The sequence below is a fragment of the Ursus americanus genome, chromosome 35, assembly GCF_024610735.1.
Source record: "Ursus americanus isolate L20-20 chromosome 35, mUrsAme1.1.p, whole genome shotgun sequence".
Taxonomy (NCBI): Eukaryota; Metazoa; Chordata; class Mammalia; order Carnivora; family Ursidae; genus Ursus; species Ursus americanus.
The window spans coordinates 21815588-21838094 of NC_142161.1; the positions used below are offsets into that span (position 1 = coordinate 21815588).

The 22507-nt window shown below is 39.1% G+C and overlaps 1 long non-coding RNA gene across 3 annotated transcripts in view; it reads right to left on the minus strand.

Moving 5' to 3' along the window:
• Nucleotides 1-8486: 8486 nt before the first annotated feature.
• Nucleotides 8487-22507, minus strand: part of LOC148107128 (uncharacterized) — a 258097-nt gene continuing 244076 nt past the window's right edge. For 2 of the 3 annotated variants that reach the window (XR_015723016.1, XR_015723018.1), the window contains exons 4-5: nt 14235-14383; nt 8487-12063 (exon numbers count right to left, since the gene is read on the minus strand). This is a non-coding gene — a long non-coding RNA (uncharacterized LOC148107128). Of the gene's footprint in view, nt 12064-12097; nt 14384-22507 lie in introns of those variants that run through there. The other variant, XR_015723017.1, reaches the window with a different exon arrangement.

The window sequence follows — 22507 nt, forward strand, 5'->3', positions numbered from 1 at the left end:
TCCGCCATCTTAACTCACTCCATCTTTCTTCTTTCCTTATGTGCGTGTTTAACACAGTAACTTTCTAAGCAGCAATTTCACTGCATTCCACAAATAAAGGTAAGTAATATATTCATTTTCATTTAGTTTAAAATGTTTTTAATTTCTCTTGAGACTTTGACCTATAATGTATTTAGATTTGTGCTGTTAAGTTTTTAAATGTTTGGGGATTTTTCAGCATTCTCTCTCTCTCATTGACTTCTAGTTTAATTCCTTTGGGACCTTCAAACATACTTTATATGATTTCTGTTTTGCTAAATGTTAGGATGTGTTTTGTTTCCCACTACTTTCTATCTTGATGAATATTCCATGGAAGCTTGAAAAGAATGTGTATCCTACTGTTGTGGGATAGAGTATTCTATAAATATCAGTCAGATCAAGGTAATTGAGCGTGCTGTTTAGGTTACCTCAGTTTTCTCCTTACTGATTTTCTGCTTGCTTATCTATCATTTACTAAAAGAGAGGTGTTGAGATCTCAATTATAATTGTGTTATATCTAATTCTTCTTGCAGTTCTGTCAGTTTTTGCCTCACAAATATTGATACTCTGTGGGTAGGTATATACACGTTAAGGATTGTTATAATTTGGGGAGACTTATCATTATGGCATTCCTCTAGTGCTGATAATTTTTTTTTTTTCTGAAGTTGGTTTTGTCTGTAATTAATATTTACTTTTTCTCTATATTGGTGTTAGCATAGTACATACTTTTCTATGCCTTAATTTTTAAGTGAATATAATTTATTTTTAGAGCAGTTTTAGGGTCACAGAAATATTTAGTGGAAATTACAGAGTTTGCATTAACCCATCGTACCCACACATGCACACCCTCTCTCAGTATTGACATACCATTCCACACTGTTACATTTGCTACAATTAATGAATTTACGCTGACCTGTCATCATCTCACAAAGTCCACAGTTTACATTAAGGTTTATTCTTGGTGTTGTACATTCTATGTACATAGGTACGTTTCATGTTTGGACAAGCACGTATCTACCACCGTAGTATCATACAAACCAGGTTTTGTGTTCTAAAGATTCTCTGTGCTGTGTTTTTCCCACCCCCTCCTACCCCTAACATTCTGTATTGAGAAGCTGAAGCTTGTGTATTAAATTAAGAATATGCAGATCATGACCCACTGAAAGAGGAGATACAAGCCACCTACAAGGGGGCAGCAGGTAGCCCCCTCAGCATCCAAGCTCTCACTTTCTAGTAGTGAAACTCACGGGGTCTGTTTGGTTGAAGACACAGTTTCAATACACCCACACAAAGGAAGTAGAGTCACAAGATTGATTACTTGCAGATCCCAGAATTGGAGGGGCACAAATGAGCTGGGGTAAGGGAATCTTTCATCCTACACCCAGAGGAAGCAGGAGATATGGAGCGGGATGTCACGCACATATCACTTATAAGGTAGATGGGGCAGAAGTCACTTTTTTTTTTATTGTAGTTGACACGCGCTATTAGTTTCAGATGTAAAACAGTGATTCAACAACTGCATATGTTATGCCATGCTCACTATAAGTGTAGATACCATCAATCACCATGCAATTATATTACAATACCATTAACTATATTCCACATGCTGTACCTTTCATCCCTGTGATTTATTCATTCTGTAACTGGAAGCCTCCCCCACTCCACTCCCCTCTGAAACCACCCGTTTATTCTCTGTATTTATGGGTTTGTTTCTGCTTTTATTTGGTCTATTTGTTCATTTGTTGTGTTATTTAGATTTCATATATAAATGAAATCATATGGTGTTTGTCTTTGACCTTATTTCATTTAGCATAATACTCTCTGGGTCCATCCATATTGTTCGGAATGGTGAGATCTCACCTTTTTTATGGCTAATATTCCAGTGTGTGTGTGTGTGTGTGTGTGTGTGTGTGTGTGTGTGTGTTCACATACATACCACTGTGTTATTCATTCATCTACAGATTGACAGTTAAGTTGCTTTCATAGCTGGGCTGTTGCAAATACTGCTGCTGTAAATATACAGGTGTATATATCTTTTCAAAATAATGTTTTCATTTTCTTACAGTAAATAACAAAATTGGAATTACTGAATCATATGGTATTTCTTTAAGTTTTTGAGGAAACTCCATACTGTTTTCCACAGTGGCTACACCAATTTGCGAACCTCCTCACAGTGCATCAGGGTTCTTCTTTCTCTACATCCTCACCAACACTTGTTGTTTCTTGTGCTGTTGATTTTAGCTATTCTGACAAGTGTGAGGTGATATCTCAGTGTGGTCTTGATTTGTATTTCCCTGATGAGTGATTTTGAGCATCTTTTCCTGTGTCTGTTGGCTGTCTGGATGTCTTCTTTGGAAAAATGTCTTTTCAGGTCCTCTGCTCATTCTTTAATCATATTATGTGTTTTTTTGGTGTTGTGGTGTAGAAGTTCTTTCTATATTTTGGATATTAGCCTCTTATTGGTTATATCCCTTGCAAATATCTTCTCCCATTCCACAGATTGCCTTTTCTTTTTTTTTTTTTTTTGAAGATTATTTATTTATTTATTTGACAGAGACAGCCAGTGAGAGAGGGAACACAAGCAGGGGGGGTGGGAGGGGAAGAAGCAGGCTCCCAGTGGAGGAGCCTGATATGGGGTTCGATCCCAGAACGCTGGGATCACGCCCTGAGCCGAAGGCAGACGCTTAACGACTGCGTCACCCAGGCGCCCCAACAGATTGCCTTTTCATTTTGTTGATGGTTCCTCACTTTGCAAATCTTTATTTTGGTATAATCCCAATAGTTTATTTTTGCTTTTTTTCTTTTAGGAGTTTTAGGATTTAAGGTCTCATATTTAGGTCTTAAAGTTTTTGTGTATGGTATAAGAAAGTGGTCCATTTTCCATTTTTCTAAGCACCAATTATTGAAGAGGATTTCTTTTCCCCACTGTATATTCTTGCCTTCTTTGTTGTAGATTGACAATATAAGCATGGGTTTATTTCAGGTCTCTCTATTCTGCTCTACTGATCTACATGTCTTTTTTTTGTGCCAATACCATATTGTTTTGATTACTACAACTTTGCAGTGTATCTTGAAATCTGGGATTATCATACTTCCAGCTTTGTTCTTTTTCAAGATTGCCTTTGGTTATTCAGGGTCTTCTGCAGTTCCACACAAATTTTAGATTTGTTCTAGTCTGTGAAAAATACTATTGACACTTTGATAGGAGTTGCATTGAATACATAGATTACTCTGGATAGTATAGACATTTTAATGATATTCTTCCAATAAGCATGTTATACCTTTCCAATGTGTCATTTTCAATTTCATTCATCAATGTCTTATAGTTTTCAGAATATAGGTCTTTCACCAACTTTGTTTATTCCTAGGTATTTTATTATTTTTGATGCAATTGTAAATGGAATTGTTTTCTTCATTTCTTTTTCTGCTACTTCATTATTAGTGTAGAGCAATGCAACAATTTTCCATATATAGTATATCATCTGCAAATAGTGACCGTTTTACTTTCCTACCAATTTGTCTGATTGCTGTGGTGTGGCTAGGACTTCTAATACCATGTTGAATAAAAGTAGTAAGGGTGGACATCCTCGTCTTGTTCCTGATCTTAGGGGAAAAGCTCTCAGTTTTTTACTATTGAATAGTATGTTTGCTATGGGTTTTTTATTTATAGCCTTTATTATGTTGAGGCATGTTCCCTCTAAACCTACTTTGAGAGTTTTTATCATGAACAGATGTTGAATTTTGAATGTTCAAATGCTTTTTCTTCATTTATTGGGATGCCCACATGGCTTTTTTCCTTCCTGTTCTTAATGTGATCTATCATGTTGATTGATTAGCAAATATTGAACCACACTTGTATTCCTGCAATAAATCCCACGTGATTGTGGTGAATGATTTTTTTTTAATGTATTGTTGGATTTGGCTTCCTAATATTTTGTTGAGGATTTTTGCATCTATGTTCATAAGTAGTATTAGCTTGTAGTTCTTTTTTGTAGTATCTTTATCTGGTTTTGGTATCAGGGTAATGCTGGCCTCATGGAATGAATTTCCTTCCTCTTCTACTTTTTGGAATAGTTTGAGGAGACTAGGTATTAACTGTTCTTTAAATGTTTGGTAGAATTTACCAGTGAATCCATCTGGTCCTGAACTTTTACTGGGAGTTTTCTGATTACCAATTCCATTTTGTTACTATTTTTCTATTTATTCCTGATTCCATTTTGGAAGTTTGCATGCTTCTAGGAATTTAACAGCATACATTTTTTATAGTATCTCATAATCCTTTCTATTTCTATGGTGTCAAATGTTATTTTTCCTCTTTGATTTTATTTAATTAGGTCCTCCTTTCTTTTTGTTGAGTGTGGCTAAAGTTTATCAATTTTATTTCCACTCTGATCTATAGTATTTCCTTCCTTCTAGCATTGGGCTTTGTTTGTTCTTTTTCTAGGTGTCCATTTAGATTTCTTATTTGAGTCTCTTCTTGTTTCTTGAGGTAGACCTGTATTGTTATCAATTTCCCTTTTAGAACTGGATCCCAAAGACTTTGGATCATGGTATTTTTTTGTTTGTTTCTCCCTCTCCCCTTCCCAATTTAATAATTGCTTCATTGACTCATTGGTTGTTTAATAGCATGTTTTTTAGTCTCCGTGGCTTTTTTTTTTCTGAACTCAGATTTTTTCTTGTAATTTATTTCTAGCTTTATACCACTGGGGTCAGAAAAGATGCTTGCTATGACTTCAGTCTTCTTAAATTTATTGAGACCGTGCCCTTAAAAATCTGTATTCTGTGGTTTGGGGATGGAACGTTCTATATATGTGTTAAATACCTCTGGTCTAATATGGCTTTCAAAAACATTGTTTTCTTATTTTCTGCCTGATCTATCCATTGATGTAAATGGGGTGTTAAAGTCTGCTATTATTACTGCCAACTTCTCCTTTTATGTCTGCTAATATTTATGCACTCCGATGCTGGGCATATAGATATTTATAATTGTTGTAGCTTCTTCTTGGATTAGTCCTTTAATCATTATGTAATTCCCTAATTTGTCTCTTGTTCTAGCCATTTTAAAGTCTATTTTGTTTGATATGAGTATTGAAATATTGCTACCCTGGCTTTTTTTTTTTTTTTTTTTTTTTGCTTCCATTTGCATGGAGTAAGGCAGATCATGGGGCAGCTGGAGCCAAAGTGGATGTGGGCCTGGGGTGCTCTGCACTGGGGTACTCTTGCAAGCATCTGGTGGCTAAGTGTTCTAGGGTGCTTTGTGCCTATGTCACTTTGGCAAGATGGTTGGAGATACAGTGAGCACTGTCCAGGGGTGTCCTGATGTGCACTGTATTGGGTCCACTTTGACAGGATGGCTGAGGCTGGTGTGAGCTAAGGTCTTGGGGCTGACTGAAAAAGTAGGTCAGCTAGGGTGCCTGGACCCTTCTGTCATCCAAGCCATCAAGGTGTGTGTGTGGGGGGGGTGTAAACAGTGGCACTCACCCGGTCCTCCAAATCAAAGAAATTTCTAGCACCTTCCCTGCACTTTTGTACAATTCCAGGGATGGATCTTTTTTTAAGATTTTATTTATTTATTTATTTGAGAGAGGGAGACAGAGATAGCAACAGAGAACACAAGTGGGGAGGAGAGGGAGAAGCAGGCTCCCTGCTGAGCAGGGACCCTGATGCGGGACTCGATCCCAGGATCCTGGGACCATGACCTGAGCAGAAGGCAGACACTTAACTGATGGAACCCCCAGGCACCCCTATAGTTGCTCTTTTAAATGGCAGCTTTTTCTCTGTGCCTTAGGACATCTGAGACTGGTGTGGGCTAGGAACCTGGAGCTTGCAGAGGTGACAGTCTGGCTATGGCAGCAGACCCAACGGCAGCCTAGGTAGGAGAACATAAACCATGGTGCTTGCTATCCCCTCTAATACCGAGAGAGTTCCACCATTTGGCATGCTTTTAGGGTTGGTTCCTTTAGAAGCCATGGCTTTTTTTCTGTGCATCAGGACACACAAATCTGCTAATTCCTTAGTACTATCCCTCCCCACTATAGTTCAAAGTATCAGGGATGGAGATTCCCTCTGTTGCTGTGTTTCCATCTTCCTTGTGTTCCCTGTGGGTCCTATCTTTGGTTGTGCAGAAGCTGTTCGGTCAGTCGTCACTTCTTCTGGAAGAAGAGCTCTATAAGCAGGTAGAGATTTGGTGTGTGCATGGAAGAGACAGGTTCAGGGTCTTCCTAGGTTGCCATCTTGAACTCCCCTCTCTAGAGGTCACTGATTTTTCACAGGCTTAACTTTAGTTATTTTAAAAGGTGCCTGGGAAAAGTGAAGCAGAAACTTATGGGGGGCATCTTTAACTAAATGTCTAGACTCTGGGTGTGAACAGGGTTATTATATGGCAAAATGCAGCAACTCAGCCTCGTCATTAACCTTTACAGAAAATCATAGGCATTGTCTGGTGGAAATATTAAAAGCCACTGGCAGAGTTTTGGTCACCCAGCACAAGAAATATTTGAGTAAAGCAAAAATTACTCCAAAATACTGTCTCTAACCATCTCCCCATTTGTTGAGGTCTAGACACAAAAATAAATAGAAGTCCTGGGACAGGGTTATGGTAGGTATCTGATTAAAAACCTGAGTAAGATTACGGAATTCTTGTCCCTGTTGGGACATCTTATGTAAATATGTCTTAATTTGTCCATTATCATTAATATACATGTGGCAGGTGGTACCCTTTATAGTACAGACACCTTTCTGGGCCAAAAAGCAATCTAAAGCCAAATAGTTATCCAAAACTATCTGTGCTAAAGAATCACAATGTTGCTGAATTACGGCTAGGTTTTGGTATAACAGCCAGTGTGGCTGACAGGTTGGTGTTTGCCTTCATGATTTGTTGGTGTTTGCCTTCATGATTTGTTGGTGCTTGTCACACCCCTGGAGGGATACTAACAGACCTGCTTGCAGTATAATGAAATGAATACTGCAGTCTTTTGACATGAGGGGTCAGAGAGAGAGATGGGCTGAGTGTCCTGCTCAGTGACTTATAAGGATAGTCCCAGGGAGACTAAAGTATCTTGGTATCAACAGACAGGACTCCCTGGGGCCTGACACAGAAGCAAACATATTGTAAGTTGAGGGATGAAGTACACATATGTGTGACAGCCCCAAAGCACTGGACACTGTGCTTGATTAGGGATTAAGTTGGGGTTACTCCTAGATGACTGGGCTGGGAGGTCCAAGCCCGCAGAGATTTATGTTCCTTGGGACGACGTATAGGTTATATTCATCCATGTGATGTTGGTGCCTGGACAGATATGGAGGATTATAAAGGGCATGTGAGGGCTCCTGCCAGGTGCCACATACTGTATTGCAAAGTGTCCTGCATGGAAGCAGTTGAGAGTGGCCAGGCACACCGCAGAGATGCACAGATTGCCTTCTGTTGGGCAAATGCGGGCAGGGTCAGTAAATAAGCTGGGTAGGCCACTAACTCGGGAAACAGAATTTGTTGAGCCTGGTAACATGCCCAGAAATTGCTATGGCCCCAAAAATGAGTTCAATATCTACCCATTGTGTAAAAATTATTAAGCCTATTGAAGTGGTTAAATGAGAGGATTGTGGAGTCCTGATTAGTAACCACAGGAAAGGGACCCATTGAGGTGGTTTAGGGAAGTGACCCTGTGGTTATGATTCTGGAAAATATGATGCTGTGGTGGGGGCAGCAACCACCACCAGGAAAGGATCTTCCCACCAAAAATTAAACTTACTAACTTCCAGTAGGATGCATAATGTAGGCCAATCTAATGGGGGTGTGATGAAGACAAACAGCTAAGTGGAGTGTTCAAGAGGCCCCCATAAGGTTGTGAAACTCAACACATACCTTGGCCTTCCAAAGCTCAAAGGTGCAGTCGAGAGCAGTTTGGCAATGTCAGTACTGCCTCATACTCAAGCAGCAAGCCCTGTAGTAAGCAAGGGGATTCTGGGATAAACACATAGTCAGTTCTGCAAAACGCCAATCAAGGGGGTCATCAGCAGAGAATTTAGGTAAACAAGCATTTAGTACAGCAATCAAGTCCCAGGAGGTACTCACCATCAACAACCGCCATCTCATCTCTGTTACAGCAGAAGGCTGTATTTGGATGTGGTTGTGTTTTGTGATGTTGTGGGCCAGGGTGCTTCATTTCTCAGTTCTTCATGTCCTGTGCTATGTTGTCATGGCCTAGGTTTGTCATCTCCAGAATTGTCACAGCTGGAGGGAGCCATCCCAGAGAGTGACAGCTCTCCCAGGTAACCACCAACGAGGGGAACTGAGGGACAAGGGGTTACAAAGATTTGGGATGCTCTGATTAAGGTTTGCTTGCACCATTAGGAGAATTTACTGGTATCCAATTTTTTGGAGTCCTCAGGAGTGCACCTCACAAATGATTGGGCAGTGCTCTCCTCTAAGGCATAGGTTTCTATCCATAAATATTAAAGGTTAGAAGCACATGTGAAGCCCTGTTTTAAACAAACTTTACTTATATGCTCCTAACAATCTAATGTTTGGCCCTCTATTACCAGAAATGGGTCTGAACTACATAAGCCTATCAGCCTACTAGGGTTGAGATATAATGGCCAGTGCCTGGAGGTCAAGATGTCAGTGGCCATTTGAACAGGACTGGTGGTCTTTAAGTATTTGTGCCATTGGTTCCATTTTAAATTGCCCAGGTAGTATCCACACTTGGTGTCATTTCAGTGCAGCCCCACTATGGCTGACTTCCTACATTGCCATTCTCTGATCCTGGGATGAAATTTCAGGCAAGTGCTATGTGATTCAGCAACTTGCTAGTGTTGCTTCCCTCTGAAGTCAAGGAGAAACCCCATGACCCAGAGGGCACGAAAATCACAGAGTAAGGCCAGTAAGCAACTTCATTTTATAGTTGTGCACCCTCCCCCTGATTGCCCCATGTGAAGATTTATTATGGGTTTGTTGTGGGTCTACAGTTCATTGGTGGCCTCCTCCAAAGTGGAGTAGAGCCAAGTGTTGTAATTGTATCACCATGCTGTCATCTTCTAATGTTGCTTGCATCAACAAACCTGAGTGCCTCTTCCTCCTTTTAGAGATCCACACCATTCCTTCAGTGAGTCCAGCTACAATTATTTCCACTCCCCATGGGAAGGTATGGCCAGGAGACATGAGCTATCCACGAAAGCCACTCTGCATTGAAATTTCAGCTGGAACATATCAGTGGGTAAGCGTGGTCCAGCTGCAGCATCGTGGGTCTGTTTTTCTAATGGGCCAGGACTATCTATGACCAGGGGGTTTGAGCCCATCACCCATCCTCGATTGTTTTGCAATGAATATTGGAAGGTAAGATGATCGGATTTTAAATTTGTACAGGAACTCAAAATTGCTGGAGAAAATGTAAATAACATTATCTTATGAAATAAAGGGATCAGATTCCCCATGATAATAATCAGAGGTAGCATGGCCAGATGAGACCAGTTGGTGTGAGGAGAGTCATGGCCATAGGGCCAAGAGTTTAATGTGATAGGTGTCCCTGGCAGAGAGGAAGTCCATTAAGGAGTCCGTCTACTGCCCTATAACTTAAGGAGCAAGGATTTTAAAAGATTATTGAGCCATTTAATAATGCAAGAGGCCTGTGGGCAGCATGGGAAATGGAAGTTCCATTAGATACCCTGTAGGAGAGCTCAGTACTGTGTCACATGGACAGTGAAATAAGATCCTTGATATGAGTCAATGTCAGGAGGACAAAAATAATAGAAGTAATATACACTTACAAAAGAGATTACATGTTCCTGGTGGGTGTACCTAGCAGTAAACTGGTGAAAATATCCACAAATGTTAGTGCTTCTTGATGGAAGATGGGCCCTATGAAATCACCCTTCAGAGGCCAAAAAATGGTGGCTTAATGGAACCAAAGAATGAAGAAGCAGTGTTTAGTATTGGGTTTAGGAGCATAATTTGCAAATCAAAACAATGCATTTTGCAAGGGCTCCCTTAAACAAAATGGCCCTGCTGCAGGCCAGGCCATTGTGGCAGCAGCTTCCCAATGACCCAAAGAGATAGGGGACCATTTGGCCAGGGAATAAGGAATAGAAGGATGGAATGGAAGATCTGAGGTTTAATTGATGCTGGGAATGTGAAGAGGGCTGTGGTTTTGTGGTAGGGGGTGGAGCAGGCAGAGTTATTGGTTCAGAGCCCCAAAAAGGTGGTGACCTGCATTACAGCAAGGAAATCTACCTTGCAGTTAAAGACAGCCTCTGATGGGGTAGTGTTTGTATGCGTTGAAAAGTGGGTAACTTTAATTGTGACTGGTGCCTGGGCAATATCCTTCCAAACTGGGGCACCCCAAATGGATCTGCCTAGAATGTAAAAATTATCCCATTGCCATTAACCTGATTATATTGTTAGCCCATTGGCAACCATCCATGAGTCAGTAAAAACATGGATCAGAGACCTGTCATGGGCAAAGGCATTGTACACAGCCATTTCACTGCCACAAGCTCAGCAAGGTAAGCTTATCCTAACTTGCCGTCTTTCAATAGCATGAAGCTGCTGGCTGGGTGGCATGCTCATGCTGCTGCTAAGTAGGCTCCACCTTGTATGGCTCTGGTGCTGCCGTTCATGAACTACATAGACTCCTTTTCTCCATCAGCTCTTTCCTGGGGCTTTCCCAAGTTCCAGGGGCTCAAACAATTGGGGCACTGTCACTGGTGCCTCAAGATTTAAGACCAGGCAGCTGAAGAGTAGGGAAGCCACATCCACCTGTAATTGGGAAAGGCCTATCAGATTTATCTCATTCCTGAGGACCCCATATCCAATTTAGCAAAGATGAATTTATGGCCATGCCAAGCTACTCTGTTGGGATGCATCCCTTATTCATGATGTAATAGGAATGTGGTACTTAGCAGAACAGACTGCACTCCGATGAGGGATTCTGTTTTTAACAAAGCTCAATAAGTGGCCAGAATTTGACATTTTAAAGGGAAATAATGGTACTTATCTGGCCCCATAAGCCCATAGGCAGCCAGGAGGAGCCATGGTTAGTCCATTGGCCCCAAGACACATAGTTCATGGTGGCCAGTACATCTGCCCAGAAAGAGAGGCTAGTGGGAATCAGAGAGGGCTTAATTAAGTGACCTTTAAGATGCTGAGCTTCTCCCTAATAAAATGTGGAGGATTTGCATGTGACTGAATAAATGGGTCTAAGAATGTTGGATAAGTGTGGTATGTTTTAGTTCTAAATGTAAAGAGACTTAAGAAGTTCTGGGCTTGCATGTGAGAGGCTGGATAGTTAACAACTGATGTTTAACTGCAAGTGGGATTTCCCAGCCTTTACAGGACAAATTAATGCCCAGAAATTTAGCTGGCCCTTGAATTTTATATGAGGCAATAGCCCAACCTTTATGTTGTAAGTGGGTCACCAGCCATGTCAGGGCCTCATGCGCCATATTCTCTGGGGGGCCCCAGATGAGTATGTCATCAATATAGTGCCTTAGGGTACAAGGACACGCAGTAAGGGCTTCCAGGTCTTGCTGTCAAAGATTATGGACAATAGCTGGACTGTTAAGGTAGCCCAGAGACATCCACAGAAAGGCATATTGAGTGCCTTCCAATGTGAAGGCAAACTGTGGTTGGGACTCCTTGGCAATCAATACTGAAGAAAACCTAGGAGCTAGATGGATCATGGTGAAGTAGTCTCCTGGAGCCCTTTGGATATCCTCAACTGGACAGTATTGGGTATGGGAGCCTTAACAGAGGTACCTTGTGCATTTAAATCTCAGTAGTTGACTGTAAGGCATTACTCAGCAGGCTTTAATGCCACCCAAATGGAGGAAATGAAAGGAGAAATGGTATGTTTATGACTCCTTTTTTATATCTTGAATTATGGACCTATGGACTGCAGTCCCTTAGTCCTTTGTTGCAAGCAATATTGCGGGATGTTTACTGTCTTAATCAGGAGTAGCAGACTTGTGGGTTCCTGATGTACAGTTCCCATGAGGGAGGCCAGGAATTTGGGTTTGTTCCAGACGGCATGGTGGTATACCAAGGCATCCACCCTATACAGGAAAGGCAGGGTCAAAAGGGCTGCCACCAATAAAAGATTTTTAATACTGTTCTAACAGTGACATCCAAGGGAACCTGAATGCCTTCTACTATCCTACCTGTTATACCTTGTTATTTAAGGGGTGCCCCTTGTTTATGTTTGGAAGGGTTGCCAGGAAGTACTGCAATTTGGGCTCTAGTGTCAATGGGGGCAGTAAAATGTCTATTTCGTGTGTCCTAATGGATAAATAGAATATATATGCGATTGTTTCTAGAGGAGGGATGAGCTCCAGGGCACTGCTGGATCCTTACAGCAGGATCCTTGGAAGCTGGCACTCTCAGTCAAGATCCAGGATCCCAGGTCCTGATGCCAAAGCGGGGGCATCTAGAGAGGTAAGAGCATCCAACTCGGGAGCAGCTGTCAGTAGTCTCTCGTATTGCCTGCTGAGCATGAGTAACATCTTCTAATTTGTATTTGGGCTATACTGAGATTAAATCATTGGGGACCCCTGATCTCCAGAGCCGCCAAAACAGAGAGGTCTATTGATTATCTCATGAGGGAGGGTTCTGGTTTTAGGTGCTACCACTTGTTGGGGACTAATAAGAAGCCTTTCTAGGCCCCATATCGCCAAGGACCCCTCCATTGGCTTCCTGTCTGAGGGGGGAGTGGGGCCCAATTGCCTTTATAAGCAAACAAGATTTGGACTTCAGAAAAATTCTCTTTTTCACGTCTAACTACAGCATTGATGCAGCCTAATGCTTGTTCTCTAGTATCTGACATTTCTATGAATTTTAACAGCATGGCTTTACAACTGGGGGGAGGCAGTACACTTTAAGAAGAACTCCTTGGATTTTGGCTCCAAGGGTGCCTTCTTTAGGTTGGAAATGGTCAGGGGTATGTGGGGGCATGATGCTCAGCAAAAAGTTATACCCATTGAGCCATCCCAGTTTTACATAAGAGGAAGCACAGTTATCCAAGGTTGTCTACTTACAGTGAGCTTTGGCTATAATAAATGTGAAGGACATATGGGACTGGTACTAAGTCATAAAAAGTCCACGTCAGGAGAAGCAAAGCTTCTTCCTCCTGATCCCTTTGGGCTCAGAAGGCTTAGGAAGTCACTTTCTCAGAGTTTAGCCCCTTTTTTGTTTTGTTTATGTCTCATACCTTGGTGGCTCAACACATTTGGAAGCACCCTTAGTACGGCAACAGGTCCAAGGTCTCCTCTAGGGTGTTTCTAGTAAAATGGGTCCATGATACCTTGAGTTTTTTAACAAATTTTGAATTTTGGGGTCTTTGGCCAGTCTGACTGGCTGGTGTATCTCAGCCACTATAAACAACAGGTCAGATTCAGTTTCGAAGACCTATAGGAGCTGATCAGCACTCTTCTCCCCCTCCCTTTAGACAAACTATTCTAGCAAAATTACACTTCTATCAGTACAGTTTCGTGTCTCCATTGCTTATTCAGACCAGTCATCTGTGAACATTTTGATATAATGGTACAAAGTTACCTCTTCCCAGACTCATGTGCTACAGCCTCTGGTTCTAGGGTGTCCCAATCAGCTTCCAAGAGATTGTGATCTCCTCCTCCAGTGTGATGTAAACTGATGTATTTGGGAAGGCCCCCAAGCCCGAGAACATAGCGCCAGTGATTCGGCATGTTAATATGCCATTGTGCTCAGTACAGCCCAAGCCATCTGAGCATGGGCCTTATAAGTATTTAGTAATTTTCTTTACCTCCTCTTGGGACTTGGGAAGAGCTGGTACCATGTGCTCAAAGGCCCCACTTTCACTAGAATTTATTTATCTCTACTATGCCAGGAGTGGAATTCCTGATATTCCCCCAAGTGCCTTGGCCCCATTTTCCCATCTGGTGTGCCATGATGCCCCTAGTAACCCATGCCTCTGTCATGGGTTAGGGCTGGCTCCCTGAGCTCAACTACCTGGTCCTAACAACCAACACAGTGGGCCCAGCAACCAACTCTTCTTCTGGCACTAATCTAAGGGCAACTTTCCTTGGCTCCCAGGACTTGATAACCTATGCCCCCATCCCCTGCCTGGACGAAGGACGCAGAGTTTTATCTTCTTGGTTTTCTCATCTTGGCTCAATACTAGGAGTTTTACGTATGATCATAGCCATGATACCTTGCAGGGTCTCATTTAGAGACAGGTGGGAAACACACCTACCTCAGACTAAGGCTGGCTGGTTGGTCTCTGCATTCTGACCTTTTGCAGCACTGGCGTTTTGGGGTGGATATTCGTGGCAGCAGCAGCACACAGAGTCGTGCCATAACCTGCCAGTAAGCAGTGGTTCCTTCCCAGAGAGACTGAGCTGTCTGGAAAAGAAAGTCCTTTTCAGTCTCAAGGCATTGCATAGGGGTACAAACTGCACCCACAATTCTATCTTCCTATTGCCAACTGTGTTGAGAAGGTGGAGCTGGCATCTTGAATTAACACTATGCAGAATATGACCTACTGCACGAGTAGGCACAATCCCCCCACAAGAGGGCAGCAGGTAGCTCCCTCAGCATCCAAGCTCCCACTCTGGGGAAATGGAACTCAAGAGTATTATTTTTATTGAAGGTGCAGTTTCAATTCACCTACACAAAGAAAGTAGATTCATAAGATTTATTACTTACAGATACCAGAAGTTCGGATGTCTAATTGACCTGGAGGAAGGGCAATCTACCATCTCAGGTCACCAGTGAGCAGGAAATAGAGAACAGGGTAGTAAGCACCTATTACTTATGAGGTGGTTGGGGTGGAAGTCACTAAATTTTCCAGTTTAACTCTTAAGTGGTTATTTTAAAAGATTCCTGAGAAAAGCAAAGTGGAAATTTGTGGGGGCATTCTAAAGTCAAGTCCTTATCTGAATGGTCAGACTCTGGGTGTGAGCAGGGCTCAGAAAAACAAAGTTGCTTTCTCATCATACAGCCCCTAATATTTCTACTATCTGCATAGTTTAATACAGTATGTAGCCTTTCAGATTGGTTTCCTTCACTTAGCAATATGCATTTAAGTTTTTGCCATTTCGTTTTATGGCTTGATTGCTTATTTCTTTCAGTATGTTGAATATATCAAAAAACACTGCCTTTTTCAATTCTGATGCTTTTTATTTCCCATTTAGGGTCAGCTAATCGTCGACAAAGGAGGCAAGAATATAGAATGGGGAAAATACAGTCTTATCAACAAATGGTGCTGAGAGATTGGACAGCAACATCCACATTTAAAAAGAATGGAACTAGACCACTTTCTTACACCATACACAAAAATACACCAAAAAGAAACAAAGACATAATGTGACACCTGAAACCATAAAATTCCTAGAAGAAAACATAGGCAGTAATCTCTTTGCCATCAGCCATAGAAACATTTTTCTAGGTATGTCTCCTTTGGCAAGGGAAACAAAAGCAAAATTAAACTATTGGGATTATACCAAAATAAATAAATGCTTTTGCACAGTGAAAGAAACAATCAACAAACCAGAAAAGACAGCCTACTGAATGGTAGAAGATATTTGCAAATGATGTATCTAATAAGGGGTTAATATCCAAAATATATGAAGAACTTACACAACTCAACACCCAAGAAACAAATAATGTGATTAAAAAACGGGGAGGGGGTCTGAATAACAGTTTTCCAAAGAAGACATACAGATGGATACCAGACATATGAAAAACTGCTCAATATCACTAATCATCAAGGAAACGCAAATCAAAACCACAATGAGATATCTGTCAGAATGGCTAGAATCAAAAACACGAGAAAGAACAAAGTGTTGGTAAGGCTTTGGAGACAAAGGAACCTTTGTACACTGTTGGTGGGAATATAACTGGTACAGTCACTGTGGAAAACATTGAGGTTCCTCAAAAAATTAAAAATAGAATTACCGTATAATCTAGTAATTCAAATACTGTGTATTTACCCAAAGAATATAAAAACATTTTGAAAAGATATATGTACTCCGACGTTTGTAGCAACATTATTTACAATAACCAAGATATGGAAGTGATCCAAGTATGCATCCATACATGAATGGATAAAGAAATAGTGTAACACACACACACACACCCAAGTGGACTATTATTCAACTGTAAAAAATAAATTCAATCTTGCCATTTGCAACAACAGGGATGAATCTAAAAAGTAAAGTGAAGTAAGTCAAGAAAGACAAATACCATATGATTTCACTCACAGGTGGAATTTAAGAAACAAATGAACAAAGAAAAAAAGGGACAAACACTCTTAAATATAGAGAACAAACTGGTTATTGAAGAAGACACAAAGAAATGTGGAAAAATGATGCTCGTGGACTGGAAGGACAAATAAAGCCATTACCTTCAACACCAGGCGATGCAACTAACTTTGCTAAGACAGAGAGATGGACAAAATGAGAAGACAGAGGAAAATGTCTCAAATGAAAGAACAGGACAAAACCACAGCAAGAGATCTAAACAGAATGGATGTAAATACTATACTGGAGAGAGAGTTTAAAGTGATGATCATAAAGATACTGGACTTAAAAAAAGATAAAAAAGGAACCAATAAGAGAGGAAGAACACAATAAATTTAATAATACGCTAGATGGGGGTGCCTGGGTGGCACAGTCTGTGAAGTGCCTGCCTTTGGCTTAGGTCATGATCTCAGGCTCCTGGGATTGAGCCCTGCATCTGGCTCTCTGCACATCAGGAAGTCTGCTTCTCTCGCTCCCTCTGTGATCTCTTTCACTCTCTCTAATAAATAAAATGTTTTAAAAAATCAAACATTTAAAAATATACTGCATGGAATAAATAGGTTTGAGGAAGCACAGGCACAAATGAGTGGCCTGGAAAACAGAGTAATGGAAAGGACCTCGGTAACTCCATCAAGTGTAATAACATTCTTTCTCATTATAGGGATCCCAAAAGAAGAGGGGGGCAGAAAATTTATGTAGTGATATAATAGCTGAAAACTTCCCTAATCTAGGAAAGGAAACAAATATCTAGATCCAAGAGGCACAGAGATTCCCCCAACAAAATCAACCCAAGGAGGTCCACACCAAGACACATAGTAATTAAAATGCAAAATGTAATGATAAAAAATTTAAAAGCAGCAAGAGAAAAGAAGACAGGTATATACAAGGGAAAAATCCATAAGGCTATCAGTGGATTTTTCAGCAGAAACTTTGCAGATCAGTAGAAAATGGCATGATATATTCAAAGGGCTGAAAGAAAAACATCTCTAGTCAAAAATATTCTATCCAGCAAGGCTATCATTCAGAATAGAAGGAGAGATACAGAGTTTCAAAAAAGAAAAGCTAAAGGAGTTCATACTACTAAACTAGCCCTACAAGAAATATTAAAAGGAACGCTGAGTGAAAAGGAAACACCATAAGTGAGATTATAAAAAGTTGGAAGCACAAAGGCAGTAAAAATAAGTATATCTATAAAAATCAGTCAAGGAATTCACAAATTAGAAAATATGACAATATATACCGAAAATGTGGGGGGTGAGGTGGGGAGAGGAGCGAAGAATGGGTTCAAACATAAGTGACCATTAATTCAATATAGACTGCTAGATGCAGAAGAGGTTATATATAAACCAAATTGTAACCAAAAATAAAAAACCAGTAATAGATATGCAAAGAATAGAGAGAGAGAAAGGAATCCAAGTATATCACTAAAGAAATCCAACAAACAATGAAAGAGAGCAAGAAAGTATCAGACAAAAACTAAAAGCAACCACAAAACATGTAACAAAATTATAATAAATACATATATAGTCAATAATTACTTTGAATGTAAACGGACCAAATGCTTCAATCAAAAGACATAGGTGACAGAATGGATTAAAAAACACCAAGATCCATCTATATGCTACCTCCAAGATAATCATTTCAGACCTAAAGACACATGCAAATTGAAAAGTGAGGGGCTGGAGAAACATTTATCCTGCAGATGGATGTAAAAAAAAAAAAAATAGCATTAATACTGGACAAAATAGACTGTAAGAGACAAAAAAGGACACTATATAATAATAAATGGAACAATCCAACAAGAAGATATAATAATTTAAATGTTTATGCATATAACATGGGATACCAAAATACATAAAACTGTTAATAATAAACATAAAGGAACTAATCAATCATAGTACAATAATAGTAAGGGACTTTAACACTCTACTTACATCAATGGACAGATGATCCAAACAGAAAATCAACAAGGAAACAGTGGCTTTGAATGGACCAGATGAACTTAACAGATATATTCAGAATATTCCATCCTAAAACACATTCTTTTCCAGTGCAGATGGAACATTCTCCAGAATAGATCACATATCAAACAAGTCTCAACTAATTCAAAAAGATCAAAGCCATGCCATCAGTCTTTTCTGACCACAACACCATTAAACTAGAAATCAAACACAAGAAAACATGTGGAAAGAGAAGAAATACATGGAGGTTAAACGAATACTATTAACAATGAATGGTGAACCACGGAATCAAAAAAGAAATAAAAAATTACATGGGAACAAATGAAAACACAATGACCCTAAATCTTTGGGATACAGCAAAAGCAGTTCAAAGAGGGAAATTTATAGCAATATAGGCCTACCTCAAGAAGCTCAAATCTCAACTTAACTTTATACCTAAAAAAGCTAGAAAGAGAAAAAAGAAAACCCAAAACCAGAGCAAGGAAGACAATAATAAAGATTAGAGCAGAAACAAATGATATAGAAACTAAAAAAGATCAAAGAAATCAGGAGATAGTTCTTTGAAAAGATCATCCAAATTGATAAACCTTGGGGCACCTGGGTGGCTCAGTCAGTTAAGCGTTTGCCTTCAGCTCAGGACATGTTCCCAGGGTCCTGGGATCCAGCCCTGAGTCATCTGGCACCCTGCTCAGTGGGGAGTCTGCTTCTTCCTCTCCCTCTGCCCCTCCCCCCTGCTCGTGCTCACTCTCTTGCTCTCAAATAAATATTTTAAAAATTGATAAACCTCTAAGCAGACTCACAAAAAAATAAAAGAGTGGACTCAAATAAACAAAATCACTAAGAAGAAAAATAACACCACAGAAATTGTAACAGAATATTATGAAAAATTATATGCCAACAAATTGGACAACCTAAAACAAGTGAATAAATTCCTAGAAACATAATCTACCAAAAGTAAGTCAGTAAGAGATGGAAAATTTGAACAGACTGATTACCAGTAATGAAGTTGAATCAGTAATAATAATAATAATAATAATAATAATAATAATAATAATAATATAGCTCCCAATATAAAAAAGTCCAGAACTTGGTAAAATCTCAAACACTACCAAATATTTATTGAAGAGTTAATACCTACTTTTCACAAATTATTCCTAAACATAGAAGAGGAAAGAAAACTTCCAAATTCATTCTATGAGGCTAGTATTACCTTGATACCAACACCAGATAAAGACACCACAGAAAAAGACCTACAGGTCAATATCTCTGATGAACATATATATAAAAATCCTCAACAAAATATTAGCAAACCAAATCCAGCAATACATTAAAAAATCATTCACCACAATCAAGTGGAAAATATTCCCAGGATGCGAAGGTGGTTCAATATTTGCAAATTAACATGATATGTCACATCAACAGAGAAAAAATAAAAACCATATAATCATTTTAATAGATGCAGAAAAAGCACTTGATACAATATAACATCTGTTCATGATAAAAACTCTCAACAAAGTAATTCTAGAGGGATCATACCTCCACATAATGAAGACCTTATATGAAAAATCCACAATTAACATCATAGTCAATGCTGAAAAACTGAAAGCTTTTCCCTTAAGCTCAGGAACAAGATAAGGATGTCCACTCTCATCACTTTTATTCAATATAGTACTAAGAGTCCTATCCACATCAATCAGGCATCAAAAAGGAATAAAACGCATCCAATTCAGTAAAGAAGAAGTAACACTTCCGCTATTTGCAGATGACATGATATTATATATACTGAAGCCCTAAAGACCCCACCTAAAAACTACTACAACTGATAAATGAACTCAGTAAAGTCAAAGGATATAAGATCAATGTATAGAAATCTGTTGCAATTCTATACAATAATAACGAAGCAGCAGAAGGAGATATTAAGAAAATAATCCCATTTATAATTGCACAAAAAAGAATAAAATACCTAGAAATAAACTTAACCAAAGAGGTGAAAGACCTTTACTCTGAAAACTATAAAACACTGATGAAAGAAATTGAAGATGACACAAAGAAGTGGAAAGATATCCCATGCTTATAGATTGGAAGAACAAATACTGTTAAAATGTCTATACTACTCAAAGCAATCCATAGATCTAATGCAATCCCTATCAAAATACCAACAGCATTTTTCACAGAGCTAGAGAAACAATACTAAAATTTGTATGGAACCATAAAAGATCTTGAATACCCAAAGCAGTCTTGAAAAAGAAAAACTAAGCTGGAAATATCACAATTCCAGACTTCAGGTTATATTACAGAGCTGTAGTAATCAAAATAGTTTGGTACTGGCGCAAAAATAGGCACATACATCAATGAAACAGTATAGAAAACCCAGAAATTAACCCACGACTATATATGGTCAATCTTTGAAAAAGCAGGAAAGAATATCCAATGGGAAATAGTCTGTTCAACAAATGGTGTTGAGAATACTGGACAGCTACATGCAAAAGAATGAAACTGGACCACTTTCTTACACCATACACAAAAATAAATGCAAAATGGATTAAAGACCTATACGTGAGACCTGAAACCATAAAAGTCCTAGAAGAGAGAATAGGCAATAATTTCTCTGACAATGGCTGTAACATTTTTCTAGATATGTCTCCTGAAGCAAGGGAAATAAAAGCAAAATAAACTCTTGGGACTGCATCCCAAATAAAAATTTCTGCACAGCTAAGGAAACAATCAACAAAACTGAAAAGCAACCTACTAAATAGGAGAAGATACTGGCAAATGGCATATCCGATAAAGGGTTAGTATCTAAAATACATAAAAAACTGCTACAACTCAATACCCAAAAAACAAATAATGCAATTAAAAAATAGGCATAAGACATGAAAAGACATTTTTCCAAAGAAGACATACAGGTGGCCAACAGATACATGAAAAAATGCTCAACATCACTCATCATCAGGGAAATGCAAACCAAACTACAGTATCACCTCATACCTGCCACAATGGTTAAATTAAAAAAAAAATGAAAATTAAAAAAAAAACACAAGAAACAACAAGTATGGCGGGATGCAGAAAAAAGGAGCCTTCTTGCATTGTTGGTGGGAATGCAAACTGGTGCAGCCACTGTGAAAAATAGTATGGAAATTCCTCAAAACGTTTAAAATAGAACTACCCTATGATCCAGTAATTGCACTACCGGGTATTTGCTCCCAAAATAGTAAAACAGTAATTGAAAGGGATATATGCACCCCTATATTTACTGCAGCATTATTTACAATAACCAAATTTTGGAATCAGCTCAAGTGTCCAGGAATAGGTTAATGGACAAAGAAGTTTTTTTCATTATCTATTTATCTATCTATCTACCTACCAACCTACCTACCTCTATATATGCATATATTATGCAGCCATATAAAGGAATGAAATCTTGCCATTTACAAGGACATGGATGGAGCTAGAGAGTATAATGCTAAGTGAAACAAGTCAGGCAGAGAAAGACATATGCCATATGACTTCACTCATTTGTGAAATTTAAGAAAGAAAACAGGCAAAGAAAAAAGAGACAAACTAAGGAACAATCTTTTAATGATAGAGAACAAACTGATTTAGTAGAGGGGTGGTGGGTGAGGAGATGGGTCAAACACGTGATGGGGATTAGAGTACACTTATGATGAACATGAAGAAATGTGTAGAAACGTTGAATCACGATATCATATACTGAAATTAATATAACATTGTATGTTAACTATAGTGAAATTAAAATTACAAACAATAAAGTAATAAATTAAAAAATGAAAAATAAATAATTACTTAAATGTAAGTGAATTCTCTAATCAATGGCTGAATGGATAAAAAATAAGACCCACTGTTACGCTGCTTATGGAAGACTCACTTTAGACTTAAAGACACACATAGACTGAGAATGAAGGGAAGGAAAAAATATTCAAGCAAAATAGTAACCAAAACAAAAGCAGAGTAGCTATACTTATGTTAGACAAAATAGACTTTAATCTATAATTGGTAAAAAGAGAGAAAGTCATTAGATAGTGATAAAGGAGTGAATCTATCTAGAAGATATAACACTTGTAGAAATTCATGTACCCAACATCAGAGCATCGAAATATATAAAGCAAAAACTAACAGAACTAAAATAGATTACAATAATATTTGGGACTTTAATATCCCATTCTCAACAATGGATAGATCACACTGAGTTAATAAGAAAACAGCAGATTTGAATACTATAGAGCAACAACCTGACAGACATATTC